Source organism: Equus caballus, chromosome 14 (genome assembly GCF_041296265.1).
Source record: "Equus caballus isolate H_3958 breed thoroughbred chromosome 14, TB-T2T, whole genome shotgun sequence".
Classification (NCBI taxonomy): Eukaryota; Metazoa; Chordata; class Mammalia; order Perissodactyla; family Equidae; genus Equus; species Equus caballus.
Window position 1 is genome coordinate 95,008,463 of NC_091697.1, and position 14,475 is coordinate 95,022,937.

At 43.9% G+C, this 14,475-nt stretch overlaps 1 long non-coding RNA gene across 1 annotated transcript in view; it reads left to right on the forward strand.

Moving 5' to 3' along the window:
• Positions 1-5,161: 5,161 nt before the first annotated feature.
• Positions 5,162-14,475, forward strand: part of LOC138917574 (uncharacterized) — a 187,002-nt gene continuing 177,688 nt past the window's right edge. Inside the window, exon 1 of the long non-coding RNA XR_011425762.1 lies at positions 5,162-5,274. This is a non-coding gene — a long non-coding RNA (uncharacterized lncRNA). The remainder of the gene's footprint in view (positions 5,275-14,475) is intronic.

Below are 14,475 nucleotides of genomic sequence, written 5' to 3' on the forward strand. Positions count from 1 at the left end.
TAGAAGCACTTATAATATAGAAACCATGACAGGAATCACTAAAAAGCTGCCACTTCTCCCAAGGTTCCAAATAGATGTTGGGCATCCTGTATATTTATTTATTCACCAATTAATTCACTCATTCTCTCAACCATGTGCCAGGTATGCTGATAGGAATAAGGTGAAGACATACCAGTGTTCTAACTCTGTCTACAAAAAAGCAGGCAAGATGAGGTGCCCAAATTGGTATTTGATTTTCTGTCTCACGTGAATGCGAGCCGTGGTAGGAATTAAGATAATGCTATCCAGAATTCTAGATGTGTCTCCGTTAAGTCACTTGTAATCTGTTAACATTTAACAATTAAATGGTTGTGACTAGTGCAGCAGAATGGTGCCAAAAATCCTGTCAATGAATGCAAGAGGATCTTAAGCAGCTTATTGAACTAAAAAAAAGGTAAAGTTTCAAAAATGGTATTCAGTCTTTATTCGGTGATGAGAAGAAAAACACCAGTGCTTTAATTGCAAACATGATTTCCTAAAGCATTCCAAGTTTTCCTTGGAGACTTTTGGGCCAGGGCTTGACTATCCTTGTGTCTGCTTGGGTAGAAAAGGGCTTGATAAAAGTGCTATGTCTGCTGGCACGGTTTAATCACTTAATACCTTGTTCCAATTGAAAATATAACCCAACCCCATTCATATGGTGGAGCACCTCCACTTGATCTGTCTATGGCTTGTGCAGTCACTGATATTTCCAAGGGAAGTCTTGTGATTGTCGAAATGGAAATTCATTTCAGGGACTTGGGGCCGAACTGAAAAAAAAATGTTCCGTGTTGTAATCTGCTGTGATGATTCCTGAAAATGTTGCTCAGACTACACAAACTCAGCGTCAGCCTGGAACAGTGGGCCTCGGTGGGACTGGGTATTCACCAACTCCAGTAGCTGGAGGAAAAATTTAAGCTCTTTTCAGAGGCATAAAATTCTCATAGATAACACCATTCCTGAGATCTTCATTTCCTACAACTAAAAGGGGTGCTACTGGAGAAGTTCACATGCATTTGGTGCCCTTAAATACTTTAAGAACCAGCTGTTTCATGCATGCAAAAGAATGTGGATGCAATCATTGCTGGAATTGTTGTGTTTTTGCTTGCGAACATTTTCTGTATAGGTCAATGGTTCTTAAACTTTTTAGAATCATGAATCTCATTGGGAATCTAGTGAAAGATATGACCTCATTTACAGTAAAGTAGATATATGCATAAGGACACACAATTCTTTATAGACTTTCCTGCATACTCATGGACCCTCAAACTGTTAGGGCTGGTGGGCCAGGATGGGAAGTCTTCCTAGATAGTTAAAACATAGAGTATTACATAGAGTAGACAGTTAAATACAGATTAATTGTATAAAATAGCCAGAAATATGTTTATTTTGATATTAACATCGTCTTATTTTCTGTAATTGCAAAATATATTGAAGTAAAATATTTCATAAAACTCACCACTTTGTAACTGTAGACTATTTAGTTCTATCTCCAACATTAAAAAAGCTGAGACTCAGTAAGGAGAAAAGACTTAATCAAGTTCATCCAGCTAGTTTATAGCGGAGAAAAGGCTATGTTATGTTCTATGAATGTACTTATGTGTACTAAACTTTTGAATTGCTATATGAAAAGAGTAGACATAAAGGACAAATTTAGCTTTTAAAGGCTGCCATTGCTTGTCATTTCTACCCCAACATATTAGGGCATTATGTAGCAAAATGAGGAGTCAAATTCAGAAATGCATCTATCTATATTTATTAAATCAGAAAACCTCATTAGTACAAATATTCTTAATATCTATACATTTTTTAAAATGTCGCTTATTTCTAACTCAAATATGTAAAAATATAGTGTATTTGTTTTTTTCAAAGAATTCTGGAAGCAATTAATTTTCATGAGGTTTTAAATTTAAGAAGAAATTTCAACATTACTTTCCAGGGAAGATTATTTGAAAATAGAAATACTTTTTGAATTGTTAAGTCGATCAATTTGTTAAAAATCAAATGGTTTCAGTTCATGAATCAGATCCAAACAAGCAGAACAAATAGGAAATAAATTAGGTGCTATTAGGAAGGATTTTAACGCTGCAATATTATCGTAGCTCTGTGCAAGAACCTTCTGTGAAGAATCGCCTGGGGGTGGAGGGGCGCCCTGGCATCTGCGTCTGCGTGCGTGGCAGTTGGTCCGTGGCTCACACTCTGAGAAACCCAGACGTTGATCCTCCGCTTGTCTTGTTGCGGCATTGCTGCCTCCTCTGGAACAGTTACTGTTTTGAAACAACAGTGGCACATGAGAGACAAGAATCGTCCCCACGTCTGCCTCATCCTCCACCCTTGGAAGCTTAGGGGAGGGAATGTTGCTTTGACCTTAAGCTCCTTCCAGAAGACGGGCTTCTGGAGGGGGTGACGGCCAGGTGACTAATAACCACTCCGGAGGCTGTGACCCGCCTGGTGTCCGCTCGAGGACCGCAGGGCGACTTCCTGCCTCCCTCGGTGCCCCTGTCCCTGTGGGCCCAGAGCTCCGCTCAGGGTCCGATTCCTCTCCGCCCCCCACGCCCTGCCAAGGCTGTCAGGGCTCAGGGTCTAGGCTTTTGGCTTCGCGCACAACTCACTTTCAGAGAACTTGGGCCCGCGTGGCCACAGGGATCAAAGGCTCAGGACTCGGCGCCTGCAGGAGGCACAGGGACTGGCCCTTCGCTTCCTGCAAGTTCTGCCAACTTTGCTTTTGTCCATTTGCGAACCAGCTCTCTCCGGAGAGCTGGGGAGGAGAAAATTGCCCCACAAATCGCAGTGCTGGGAGGCGCAGGCTGGGTGGGAAAGAAAGAGGCGTGGGGGTCGGCCACTTTGCGTGCGGCCCCTGGTCCAGGCCTCCCCCGGGCTGCGCTCGCATGCTGGGGACGCGGAAATCGGTGAGATGGGGCGCCCCGAGGTCTACATTCTCGCTTCGGGGCTATTTTTTGTTTTGTTTGACTTCTTTTGATTTCGACTTTTCGCGTCCTGCTTGGAAACATACCTGGTTTTATTTACACCTTTTCCCCAACACATCCTCTTTGCCCTTTTTCTGCACCCCGAACCCACAAGACGAGGGCATGTGTCCACAGCTATCCTGACTCCCCTCAGTGACCTGAGCCCGCCGCCTCAGCCCGCCAGCTCTTACCCCCCGGAAATCCGGGGTCCTACAACTCGATTCCAGGGATGGGGTCCCTCCATCTCTGGTCACTACTTTTGGGATTTTTCCGCCCACAGTGGATGGAAGTCAGATGGGAGCCACTATCGAGGGCGCAACAGCAGCGAGAAGCCGGGGAAAGGCTGGGCCAAACCCCACCTAAATCCTCTCGTTTGGTCTCAGAAAGACTTGAAGGACCCTGGCCCCTGTTCTTCGGAGCTTTACACTTCGCTCTGTTATGAATTCCCAAAAGGAGGGCAGGCGTTGGGGGAGGGACCATGGAGGAAGAAAGAGCGAACAGGAGACACTCGGATTATATATTTATTATATATAAAGAAATGATACATATGTAATTTTAGATTTTCTTCCGAATTAGAGTTCTGAAGCTATAGGAAATCTATTTTTTAACACCCCCTTCTCTCATAACGGCCTTGATTGCTTAAATTGCTTCTAATTGGGTGGCACACATTACTGGAGACGAAGGACGCATGACAAGCAGCCTTCATTCTTTCGCAGATTTAGATAGTGTCTCTGGCTGAATATCTTTTCCAATCAGGAAACACTAGAAAACTCTTAAACTGCCCGCAGTTGTCCTAAGGGGTTTGTGCAGTAGGGGAGAGAAATGTCCTGACCATCACGCAGTCATGCAAATAGATGGCATTTTACAGAATATACTGCAAAAAATCCAGTGCCAACGTTTTCCTCCCGGGTCTGGCATGGCACAAAGACTAAACATGTTTTTTTTTTAAACTCACTTTGCCTTCCTTCCTTCTCTTATTTGGCATCTGTAAAAGTTTTCAGCAAACCTCTTTAAAACATAAACGTTAGCCACTCCCTCCTCTCTACTTCCCCCTGCCCAGGGTTTGGGCAGCCCTGAGCGCCGCGGGTGCTACGTGCCAGCCCCGACAGCAGCGAGCAAAGGTCATCACCGCGCAGAGCGGTGCGTTTCAGCACCTCGGGAGAGTCAGCGGCAGGCGGATACCCGGGGGCGAGGCGTTCTTGGACCAGTGAGAAGTGTAACCCCACTTGAGCGTGCTGAGGACTAGGCTCCCAGGCGAGGACTGGCTTTTCGAAGGTGCTTTCCGCCCTGGTGGGTAGGGGGGTCTCAGGAGAACAGATGGTGGGAGCTGAAATATTATGGTCAACTGAAGAAATCTGACATGGAGACAAACATCTCGTCTCGCCAAACTGCAGTTTCACTTTTTGAATCACCCCGAAACAAACAAATACATGCATAAATAAAGTAATTATTCGAGGCCAGAGGAAACGTGCCAAGAGGAAGTGCCCCCTTTCTGTGGCAACTTCACATGCGCCGGATTTTCCTTGCCGTTCTTTTCTTTACGAAAAGAAAACCCCAGAATGGCGCAAGGAAGCCCCTTCAGGGGACCTTAAATTGCGTCACAGCAGAGTCCTGCGCGAGGCCGGAACACCCCCGGGTAAGGGTGCTTGTGGGTCCTTCGAAGGGAAGCCCACCCAGGTCACCTGCCTGGAGAGCAGGGCGTGGGCAGCACCTGTGCCCCTACGGGGTCGCCTACACCTTTCCCGCTGTGCCCACGCACAACTTTTCCTTTCCCTGTATGCGTCAAAGTGAGAACACCTGGATTTTGGATGAATCTAACTCTTTTGCTGCATTAAAGGCCCACTGCCTTTACACTGGTCCTCAGAATGAGTTTATTAGCCCCATGAAGAAAGCTTTGGGCGGTAAGGAATTCTCAACGATGGCGTTCCAAACTGGGTCCTGTAACAGGCGTGTGCCTCAGCTCTGGCCTTGGTTGGGTCTCCAAATACTGCCGAAACTCCCTGGCTGTCTGTAGAAGGTGCTCACTTACATAGTTGCCCCTCCACCAGTTCCTTGACGAGCAGGAGGTGCCACGCGGAGGAAAACATCACGGACTGGGGGCCCTGGCAACTCTAAGGGGTCAGGAGAATCCCTCCTGTTTAGGAGATGCCTTGCGGCGGCAGTTTAAAAACTGAGAGGCAACATCAAGGCTTCTCCTTTAAAAAACGTAGCCCTGGTGATTCAAACCCGATCTTTGGGCTGGCAAAGAAGCAATTGCCCGGAAACGAAATTGGCATTCACACAGGGTCAGGTAAAGCCCAGCGCCCCTGGCCACATTTTGGACCCCAGAAGGGCACTACCCGTCCCCACTGCTTTTAGAAAGAGAAAGGAAAAGGAAGAGAGAGAGGGCTGAAAGGGGGAGAGGGGAGAGCGCAGGAGAGAAAGAAAGCGAGAAGAGGAGGATATTTAGCAAGTTAAGAGGTTAAATATTTGAACAGATTTGTAAATATATAGACAGCCCTTGTTATTTGGAATGTGTAATAATGCCTTTTGTGGTGCCGTCTGTCTGGGTGGCTGCGGAGAAGACGGATCCCTGGCACCTTGCTCGCTGGGAAATCAACTGGAAAGCTCAGGAGCTCGCAAAACAAAAACGGGCTACCTTGCTTTGGGGAAGGGGGATTTTCCCTCTCTCCTGTCTTAAAAAAAAGAAAAGGAAAGGAAAAGGGGAGGAAAAAAAAGAAAAGAAAGGCAAAGCAGAATAAATGAAAATGTTTTATTTTTCTTAGGATTTCTCAGGAGCATCTCAGAAAGCCATCTTCAGGCTCAAGTAATTTCAAAGTATTGTTTAAGCTGATGACATACTCAAGCTCTCAGTTATCTATTGTGCATCCATTATTTCTTTGAACTCAACTCTCTTGTCTGACAAGCGTGTGTGTGCATGTGTGTGCATGTGTGTGTGTGTTTACAAAACCTGGGTTCACTAACGGTGCTTCGTGGCTGAGCAGGGTGGGTTTCTTTACGTTTTTCTCGCGTTAGTGTTTTCTGGAAAACTGCGCTGTTGATGGCATCTGTGCTCTGCTTGTGCCCGTGGGCGGATGACACAGACTGTGGGTGTGTCCCGCCCACAATCGCGCGTGCGTGTGCGTGGATACACGCATTTTCTGGTGTGTTCCTCAAATGGAGCCATTTTTTTTGCCCGTGTCTGCGTCCTGCGCATATTAGTATTATGCAAATAGAATCCCTTGAGTATTTTTTGGAGGGGGAGGGGATGAGCCATTTAAATTCTTCTCTCATATTTTCTCGGCAGTCTTTCCACTGCGTGTGAATTCACTTGGATGCCTTTTCTGAGGTCCGTGGGTGTGTATGGACAGGGGAATGGTGGTGGTGGTGTGCTGGTCAGGGGGTGTGTGCCTTGGTGTGTAGGAGAGTGTGGACAGCCTACCAGCACCTTGTGAGTGATGTGTGTTCTCCCGGGGTGTCCTGTCTGTCTCTGCCTCCCCCCATGTTTTGTGTCCTCAGGGCGATTATGTGCGTATTTACATATGTGTGCCTATTCCCTTGCCTACATGTATTGTCTTTCTCTATAATCCACACGTTTTATATATATTCTCTTATCTTTTGGCAAAGTGCCTTTTTTATTCCTCTAAGAATATTTATTGATGTGATAATCCGAAATGAAAAGTGCTCTCCCATGAAGGAGATGGAAGAGAAAGGAGTGTTCATCTTTCTTAATAGACGGGGCAGAGCCAGTTGACTGGATCACAGGGTTTCTCTGCACTTTCCGCGTGTGTCTGTGTGTGGGTGGTGGGGGCAGGGACGGGGGGTGGGGTGGGGAGGAGAGAAAAAGAACCTTTAACAAGAACAAAGATGGGACATCACGCCCCCTCGCGGCCAGGCTTCATATTGAGCCGACCTGGCCCTCTCTGGCTTTCTTTAGCCAAATTAATCCTGTAATTTCCTCCGTTAAACCATTCAGAAGGCGCCTCTCAGACCCAGCCCCCGGCTCTCAGCCAATCACCAGGCGCCATGCAAATCACCTCTTCCGTTCTCCAGACTTGGCATCCGCCTTAGCGGCTGCACTTGCCTCCCCGCCCCCGCCACTTTCCTCCCCGCCCCTCCCCCTCCCTCCTCCGCCCCCCGCCCCGAGCAGCTGCCGGGGAAGAGGGCAGTGCAGGGTGCCTCATGCATATGCAAATAATCGTCCTCCTCCCTCCATCTTCTCCTGCCCCCTCCCTCCTTCCCCACCTCCCCCTCTCTTGCCCCCGCCTCCCGCCGATGCCTCCTCCGGTTTCCCCGCCGCGTCCGCGCGCCTAGACGTGCAGCTCTCGGAGCTGTGGTCCCGGGCAGCTGTTTCCCAGAAGGAGGCCTACGCGCGCGTTCTTGGAACAGCCGAGGGAAAGGGAGGAAGGCACTACCCTTGAAACCCTCTCGAAGGTCAAATTTGAGGCTTGCTGAGCAGGGGCGAAAGGCGTCGAAAATGCCTCCGCAGGGTCTGCGGGAAGGTTCTGCACGCAGACTCATTTTGAAATGCCTTTCTCCTCTTAAACACCAGATTAATTTCTCTGAAACACACAGCGTACTGGCCATGTCCAAAGGCAGGATGATGATAGATGATTTTGTAAGCCCAGAGCTACAGTGTGTATTTGTCTTGTACATCAAGGCTACACAGCTCCTTAAATTGCAGAGAATTGTAGATGAGATCAAACAGCGTTAGATCTACTTAGTAGAGAGAGAGTTAGAAGTGGGGTGGGGGAGGGGGCAAGTGGTAGCGCAAGACCTGCTAAAGGTGTGCAGTTTGATGTTAGCGCCTTGAATGGCACCGGTGAGCAGACTCAGCACAAACGGGGACCCATGAAAAGAAAAGCAAATCCTCGAAGCAAAAACAAGACTTGGGAATAGTAGGTTGTTACTGTAATTTACATCCAGACTCTGGTTTCCTGGCCTTTTTACAGCCACCGGTAAAGGGTATTCAAGCTTTAAATACTGCTCTGAACTGACCTTGAGGCACACTGAGGGGAAAAATGTCACTGGAGAAAATCGCGGTTTGTATAGTGCTTTGAGATCCTCTAATGAGAAAGCAGGAAAATTGTGAAGTGACCTTGTTTCATAGATGTCTACTTCGACACGGGAATATTTAAAGGAATTTCTTGTAAGAATTGAGTCAGTTCCCCCTCAAATCTTACACCTTGGAGAAGTAAGGAGAGAGCACAAGATCTGAAAAAATATTTTGTTGGCGTTTATTCATTCAACACATTTGTGGAGTGCTTATTGAGTGCCAGGTACATAGCATCATCTTCCATGCAAAGCACAGTCTGTCACACTGTGATTCCCAGGTATACTGGAAATTAGGGAGAGGAACAGGAATTCTAGACAATTCCTGCCCTGGAGTTGCTCATCATCTTGCAGGAAGAAGAGACATCACAGATAAATGTGGTACAGTATAACGTGGAGCATGGAAGCAGCCTAAATGTCTGTCAGGAGTACAATGAGTTAGTACATTGGCACATTCCTGCAGTGAAATATTCTGCAGCAGTTAAAAGTGAATGGATTGTCTTGAAATCAATGTTGGGTGAAAAAAGCAAATTAAAAAAATACATGTGATATTGATGTAATATTAATCTTTATTAAAATGTAAAATTTTTAAAAAGCTCCCACAATACAAAAGTTGTTGGCACATAACCATGTAGTAAAATTATAGAAACAAGGAAGGATGCGTGCACATTTTGGGATGGAGGTTACCCCTGGGGTAGAGGGATCCTTTGACCACATGGGTTTTAGTTATATGAGTAGTGTTTGCTTCCTTAAAAAAAAAGAAAGATGAGGGAACATAGAGAAGCATGGGAAAGCTTTATTGAAGAGGTGACAGACATTGAAGCTAAGTTCTTGAAGTGATAAGCAAGTTTAACAGCAATATTCAAGACACACTGAAATGCTGAGCTTTTATACATTTTATATCATTTAAAATTTACATATAGGAAAATTCTCTTTTTTGGGGGGTGTACAATTCTATGAGTTTTACAGATGCGTAGAGTCATGTCATCACACCACAAGCAGGAAACAGAACAGTTGCATTCTGCCCTCCCCAAATTTCCTGTGTGCTGTCCTTTGTAGTCACTCTTGGCTCGTAGTCAACTCCCCCATAACTTTAAACTCTGGAAACTACTGATCTATTCTCCATCTCTATAGTTTTACCTTTTCCAGAATGTCATATAAATGGAATTATGCAGTATATGGCCTTTTTGTTTTTTTGCATCTGGCTTCTTTCACTTAATGAACTGATCTTCATCTATGCTGTCGGGTCTATCAATACTGTGTTTCTTTTGGCTGCTGAGCAGTAGGTCATTGCATGAACATGCCACAGATTGTTTATCCTTTTACCAGCTGAAGGCCATTTGCATTGTTTCTGGTGTACAGTTTCTTGATTCCAGGGACTGGACTCGTTGTTCAGGGTGTTGTCATGTATAATGTGGATCTATGGTTATTGTATTATATTGATAAACGTGTTCAGTTATTTCTCTCTGGAGGCCAACTCTGTAATCTGATCTTAAATACTGTGCAGGGTGGGGCTAGGTAAAACCTACCCAGCCAAATGTAGAGAAAAACACACATGTTCAGTCATTTGGAAGTTGGCAACTGATTTAGTTATCTCGAGTGCAATAGGAGAGACTAACTAGATGTGCAGGTGATCAGCACGTGTGAGTTTACATGTGTGCCACTGATGACCTAGATTTCTAGCTCTTTGAGCATCTGTGTGTTTCCAAGTGTGGAACAATGACTTATTTCCAAATATTTCCCAAATCCTTGCTGAAGGATTGACCTTTGCTCTTGGAGGTCCAGGTTGAGCTTTACTGGCAGGCTGAGTTCCCACCCTTCTGATACAGGATGGCAATGTTGCTTCATTAGTCCAGGAGTTCTAAACATTTGTAAGGATACAGAGTAATTCCAGATCTTGGTCTGTTCTTATTTGGTTTCCTCTTGTTTGTATCTCACCTGGACCCTGAGAAGCTGTCGGCTGGACTGGGCAGAGTAGGTGCTGAGGTCAGAAACAGAGTATGTAAACCTGTGTGGGTATATAAGCATTTCTGAGCGTATGCCTCAGAATTCCAAAGTCAAATATCAATTGTTTGTGAATTACCTACTACTTAAAGCCTTATTTATTTATTTTAAAAACCTCTAGTCCTCTAGTCCTGACAAAGACAGGGCTAGCTGTCCCAGTATTAACGTGCAAGATGGAAAGGGGAGAAGTAAACAAACAATCATAGACTACTTTCTGGGTGTGGTTAGAGGAGAGAAGACAATCCCAGCTGTAAAGAGAGATCACAGTGTCGTGATCAAAGGAGTGCTGTTTTTAATCCTTGTTCTGTTGCTAAAACAGGCTGTTTTTCTAACTTAAAACTGTACCCAGTTTACTACATATGAGACTTTGCATGACATCCTTAGTTTTAGTTCTGATAATCAGCATGCCCCTCCGGCAAATGACTCCGGAAACAAAAGGTTCATTTAACCAGACAACTGAAAGAATAGTTAGTAACATAGGTGCTTGGAATTTACTTTGGATAAGTTCTTAAGTAAAGGTTGGAGAGGTTATAAATCAAGGGATGTAGATGCCACATTTTCGCTTTGTTATGTCTCTGTGAGACCTTGGGAAAAAGTCTTTCTTATTTGCACCACAATTTTCTCACTTATAAAAGGGCAAAGGAGTAAACATGGTGCTACTTACGATTTTAAGATTCCCTCAGCAAGAAGCACTTTATGAGCCCTGGGCTTTGCTGTTCTAGATTTCTTTCATTAATCATGCCAAATTGCATTGATGGAGGCATCTACCATTTTCCAGTTTAAGTTAATTACAACACACCTAAGCTTCATGTTTTCTGGTGTACTTTGAAGATTTTGAGAAAGTGGCCATTTCCTCCAAATAAGATAATTTGCAGCCCTTTATTAAACTTAGGTAATGTAGAAGCATGCACTTATAACTTTTGTCATTACTGCTGAAATTGTGTTTAGTAAACATGTCCAAGCTAAGAAGTGCTGGACTCTGAAGATCATCAGTCCAGTGACTTCCCAGTTGTTCTCCCATTAAGAGAAGATCACCTTCGTGCTTTATGCTACAAATAAATTGGTGCAGCCTTTGTACCAAGAGTGTAACTCCTAATGAAAATGAAACTACTGATGGTAAAAAAAGAAAAGAGACACCTTTCAATGACCACCAATTCCATGATCGTGGGTTAAGCCTGTGAAACTTTTTCTCTTCCAGGCACTGTTTTTTAAAATGAGATTCTGTTCAAGAGGTGTTACAGTAGCATAATATAAACCGGTGGCTCTGGCTTTTTAAACTTTGGTTCTCTCTCCTGTAAAGCAGCATAAGTGAGTGCCTTATCATAATGTTGGAATAATGACATCTCAAGGCCTGTGTGCTGCATTCACAAGCAAGGAAAGTCCCAGAACGGGGTTGACTCAGCAGTACCTGACCAGGCTGCTTAATGCACTGATGAATACCATTGCCCCTAGGAATTAAATATAGAGGTGCCTGGAGCTTGTGTAAAGTTCTCTGTGCCATTTGAAAAAGGTACTCAGAGAAAAGATAGGCTGATTTTTAATTTTAATGTTTTACTCATCGGTTTAAGTACATTTATGGTTTGCTTTGCAAAATGTCAACAGACATCCCAAGTGGGTAACATTTAAAAAAGATTGAATTTCCTGTATTTACTCTAACATCGTCTCAAAAATATGGTCATCAATGCCTACAGGTTCATCGGCAAAGACAACCCATTCAAGTGATTATTAAAAAACACCCAACAACACTTTTCATAATTTTCCACAGTGTCCCAAATTCTCATTGATTAGAATTCCAGTAAGATAGATCTGAAGGTTTCATTCTAGTTCTGATACATTTAGGAAGGACTCCAAATGAAGTTCACATCTACAAGGTGGCCAAAGGATGCTACGAGAAGGAATTATCTATTACCTAATGGCGTTAGTGTTCATTTTGTATTATAAATAACATTATAAATTTGTATATTATAAACTCAATGATTGACAAAACACTTTCACATAAATCATCTCACTGCGTGAAAAGTTATCGCACAATAACTTTATAAGATAGATTGGTGATGACAATTATTTATCCTCATTTTATAGTAAAAGATACTGAGGTTCAGAAATATCGAAAATAGCTCGCTTTATGGAATGCTTTCTTTGTGACAGGCGATGTTCTAAGAGCTTTACGTGTTTGATTCATTTGGTCTAGATAGGAGCTGTAGGAAGTGGATATTGTTATGGTCATCTTCATTTTACAGATTGAACCGCAGAGGCACAGAGGGATAACGGAACCCGTCCAAAGCTACAGAGTGAGTAAATCGTGGAGTCAGAGGAGAATCTACCGCTCTGGTTCCAGACCCAAGTGCTTAACCATCACACCTCTCTGCCAAGCCAAAGTTCAGCAACTTGCCTCAGGAAACTTGGCCACTCAGTGTTGGGTCCTAAATTAGAAAATGGGTCTTCTGACTCCCAGTGAAGTGCTTTTCCATTTTGCATTTGGTTCTGCTTTCTCTCATTAGCTTTTGCTTTATTCCACACTACATTTTACTACTTTATGTACTTCTCATCTTCCCCTAATGTATTGTGAACTTCATTCATGCAGGGAAAAGAGGATGATTCTTTTTATCCATGGATTATCCCCTCCCATGTCTGGAAATTCTTCTAACATAAAAGGGAGGCAGGTAAAATGTATTGAATTCAATCAAAGTTGTGGAACTCCTTGAACATTTTGGGTGTACAAATTTATAACTGGAATTTTGATGACATGAAAGTGGTTGACAATGGGAAGGGGACAGTGATTAAACTAGGGAAAAGAGAGAAAGGACTGATATGATAGGAAAGAGCCAAATAACAACATTTATATAGCCCTTGCTGCGTGCCAGAGAGTTTTCCTCTATCAACCCATTTAATCCTTACAACATTTTATTATTATCTCCTTTTTATGAATGGGGAGACTGAGGCACAGAGGTTATATGACCAACCCATAAATACGCCTGTTTGTGGGTGTGTATGTATGGAAAAGAGGGAGAAAGAAAGTGATATCCATTGTCTGGCTTCCCCAGCTCCCACACCAACAATTCCCGAAGGTTTCCATGGTATATTCATTTGCTTTTCATCAGAGGTTTCCTGTCCCGGATGTCCTACCATACTGACTTGTCCTCCTCCAGTCCAGTCTCTGCATGGCACCACAGATACCCTTCTAAAACATGTATCTGATTCTGCTCCTCCTTGGTTTAAAACATTTGATGGTTCCTCGTTGCTTACGGGTTATGTGGCCTGCTACACACAGCCCTGTTTTACATTTTCATCCTCATTCCAGTCTCCTTCCCCAGACCTTTTTTTTTATGATTGTATTTAAATCCTCTTTCATCCCTAGATGGACCATGTACTTCATTCTCTTATGACTTTATCTGTGTTGTCTTCTCTGCCTGGAATCCTGATCCCGTCCTTTTTACCTGGAGAGTTGCACTCATCCTGCAGGATAAAATTCAAATGTATTTCTTGATGAAGCCTTTTATAATCCTACAGAAAGAATTAATATATCACTCTATTAATATATACTTTAACAACAACAATAACACCTCACATCTACTGAGTGCTTAAATGCTACAATTCTATTATTGATGCAGGAAGGGAGATTCAGAGGTTTTCTGTAACTTGCTCAGATCACTTGGGTAGTGAATCTTCGGACAGATCTGTCTGACCCCCAAACCCATAAATGCAACCACTTTGCTCTGCTTCCTCCGTTGATCCCATATATTAGGTTGCATGTTTAGGTATCTCTTTCTCTTCAACAGAATGAACTTCAGAAAAGCAGTTATTTGCTTTGGATTCTTTGTGCCTGGCCCCGTGTCTCTACTATGGAAGGAGATCCATGAACATAGTTAAAAGACTGACTGGATCTCTATGTTCCCTATTGCCTGGGCTACAGTTCTCTCCTCTGGCCCATCGTGTCCCACGCCACAGATGAGGATTGTGCCACTTTACTCTGTTCTCTCACATTACTGACTTCTAAAGTGACTGTTCCGAAATTGACTGTCTGGACACCAGTTGCCTGTGAGAGCCTTTACTTAACGTCTTTAGTAGCTGTGACCAGAAATTAGTGGCATGTGTGTGATCTGCTCTACAACTCTTGGGCTGCAGGCACTATCGTTTTGTTTTATACTTCTGAGTTGAATCAGAACTGGCTTGAATCTTATCTTATTTTTATTTTACTTTTTTTGGTGAGGAAGATTGGCCCTGAGCTAGCATCTATGCCAACCTTCCTCTATTTTGTATGTGAGATGCCACCACAGTATGACTTGATGAATAGCATGTAGGTCTGAGCTTGGGATCTGAACCAAACCACTACACCACTGGGCCCGGCCCTAAATCTTATCTTTTTGATAGGCATAAACTTCAATATCACACCCTCTGAACACCTCTGCTCCTTTTCTGGATTATCTAAGAATTCTGAAGGTTTACAGAGTCCCTA